The sequence below is a fragment of the Microtus oregoni genome, unplaced genomic scaffold, assembly GCF_018167655.1.
Source record: "Microtus oregoni isolate MIOR12 unplaced genomic scaffold, Mior012 000044F_004, whole genome shotgun sequence".
NCBI classification, from domain to species: domain Eukaryota; kingdom Metazoa; phylum Chordata; class Mammalia; order Rodentia; family Cricetidae; genus Microtus; species Microtus oregoni.
Genome location: NW_024543215.1, coordinates 26,755 through 29,824, shown reverse-complemented (window position 1 = coordinate 29,824; position 3,070 = coordinate 26,755).

The following is a 3,070-nucleotide window of genomic DNA, read 5'->3' as shown; positions in this document are numbered from 1 at the left end:
AATAAGGTGAGCTCAAAGAGTCAGTGAGTAGAGAATGTGCTCACAGGCTCCTGCACTTAGTGGTGAACGACCGTCAGTAAAGAGGTTGTGGGAGGAGAGGCATAGTAGCCAGGTGTACCTACTGATGAGCAGGTCAGCAATCTCTAATGCTTAGTTTCAAATTCAGGTTCACAAACATGCAGTTAAAGTCCCGCTGGACACTAGACAACAAGTTAACGAATTCATAAGAAGAGTTGTGTAGGGAAGGGGGTGTGGCTGGCAGAGGTGGAAATGAGGAGGACGAAGTAACCAGCATGTTTTATATACATGTTTGAAATTTTCCAAGACCAAAATTAAAAGAAAAAAAGGAAGAAAAATGACAAATGACCAATACATAATTTTAACAGGGTTCAACATCTTTAGCATCAGAAAAATTCAAATAAAAATAATTGTGAGATTCCATCTCACCCCAATAAGAATGGCTACCATCAAGGAAAAAGACATTTAATGCTAGTGACGTTATGGGAAAAGAGGAGCCCTATTCACTGCCGGTGGGAAATATAAACTGGCTCAGCAGTACTGAGAGAATCAGAAAGGAGGAGGAGGAGGAGGAGGAGGAGGAGGATCCCTTGAGCCCCAGATCCCTTCACTAAGGCAATTCACAGTAAACAGATAACTGCAAGGAAGATCTAACTTTGACTAGACAAAGGGACGGCCCCAAGTACCAGACATGGAAACATGCTGACAAAGAGGCTTGGTTTGGGGGGATCTTTCATTCAACAGAAAGGAAACAATGCCAAGAGGACATGACCCCAGAATGTGTATGTGAGGACTCTCCTGCAAACCCATACCTTCCTCCTCTCGCTCCAGAATTAGCACCGCCTATTATGGCATGAAGATTTTTATGGTATGAAAAGATGTAAATCTGAAGAAGTTTCTAGAGTGTTTGGAGAAAACTAACCTGAATATGAACTGAAAACACACTCTGTTTGGGCTTAGCAGATGTCAGCCCAACTCAGGGAAATGCTTTCTAACCTGGTCCACCAAGACAAGCATCCACCTGTGGTCCTCCCGATAGCTACGGCTGGTGAGAAGGGGGTGGCAGGCTGTGCTGAAGGTGACAGAAAAGCCTAGTGCAAGCTTACCATGTCAGTAATTGCATCAAATACTGATGAATAGTATAAAAAAGTGGGCATTCAACAAAATGCTGGAAACTATCAAGTATGTTTTAAATATGTTAATTACTTTATTCTTTACAATACCCCTGAATTTTAACATGTCATGGTCTGGGAACAAAAACACAAGTATGGACTAGCATAAAAGACACTGATGCAAGGTTCAATTGATTCCTGTACTTCAGCCATTGTTCCCAGGATATAACAGCCTGCACCTGGGAAACACACCCAGGAACACACACGTGTACAAGAGATGAAGGCGTGAGTAAGGTTTTCAGTGGCTTTAGTTTCTTGTTTTGTGTTGTGTTTGGTTTCTGTGCAGTACTGGAGATTGAACATGAAGCTTGTTCATCCGTGAGAGACAATTGTTCTACCCCTGAGTTCCATCCCCATTCCAAGGTATGCCATTTTGAAATAGGTCTCGCCACAGTCTGTATAAGAAATAGTCATTTCCTCATTATAACCGTAGAAATACCGCCACACTTCATCACGGTGTCTTTCCAACTGTACTCCTAGGGACAATTCTAACTAACCAATAGTTTGAAATAATGACAAGATGAAGGGTACAAATCAATACCGCTGTGTCAGGGCAAGGGTGCTCGGATCTAGCAATCACAACTATACCATCACATGCCAATGGTTTTCATGAGTCATGATTTCCTACAGTTATCACAGGTATAAAATAATCAAACTAATGCATTGCTGTTGAGGTTGAAACAGTGTTACCAATCTTACTAGTCAGGGACAAATGAAAAGAAAATGCAATTATAAGTAATAAAAATTAGTAATGTAATCATAGTACAGTATCCTTTCTGTATTATAATACACTGCTAAATGCTATATATTAATATAAGCAAAAAAATGTTATATACATGTATTTATAGATACAAATATAACGGAGAAAATGCTTTGTATATTCCCTATTATCCCATAAATTACTAATTATCCCTAAATTCTGTTTCTCTATGTCACTTCTTCCTGGGCCTCCTTGTTCCCTTGCTTCTACTGAATCTACCCTGTGCAGAATTTATTCTAATGCTTTCTATGTAGGACAAGAAAAGTAACTCAATTTGTCAGTTTAGAGAAGTCCCCCAAAGAAAGGCAGGAGACCACCTGCATCCAGAGACTTCTTGCACTTTCCTTGCTCTCCCTTACCACAGAAGCCATGGAAACCCTCTGAGGTGTCAGGTGCTCTGCAGGATTCTCAGTGAGCTGTCACGTGTCCCTGGTGAGAACTTCGGGGTCTTCAGCTTCCCCCTCAGTGACACTGCCCAGTTCTTGCTCCACTTTTTCCCACGGTATGACCTGAGCTTCATGGAGACGCTGTGTGCTTACTGGAGAAACTGTCTTCTGGTTCGGCTTTACTCTACCAGTCTCTCTAATTATATGGTGGGTTTCAAAACCTATGGCACTACCCTCTGACTGACTCTATCAAATCTGACCCTTAAACTATGTTCAAGTCTATTACATTAACAAAAAAAAAAACTTCACGTGGAAAGAGAAGTATCAAATACAACAAACGGGTCCCAGCTTTTTTGGATAAGGATGTTTTAGTTAATTCTTATTAAAACCTATAAATGAGTATTCACAGGACATTGTTAATGTTTACATCACAATGCATTCCATTGACTTTTCATACTACATGCCTCCATTAGCAATAAGCACACACAGCAATCGAATTATGGTTTCTATGTTTCATTCTGCAATTGGCGGGGGTGGGGGAAGATGAGAGCTGTCTAGAGAAATGGCAGATTCTAGACCAAAGGCAGAAAAAGTATAATTATAAACCAAAATTATTGTATAGAATCAAAAACTATAGGAATTTTCAAAACAAGGAATGAGGCTATGTTTAAACTGAAAACCAGAAACAACCTAAAGAGCTTGCACCTATAGGAACAATTATAACAACAGGCAAA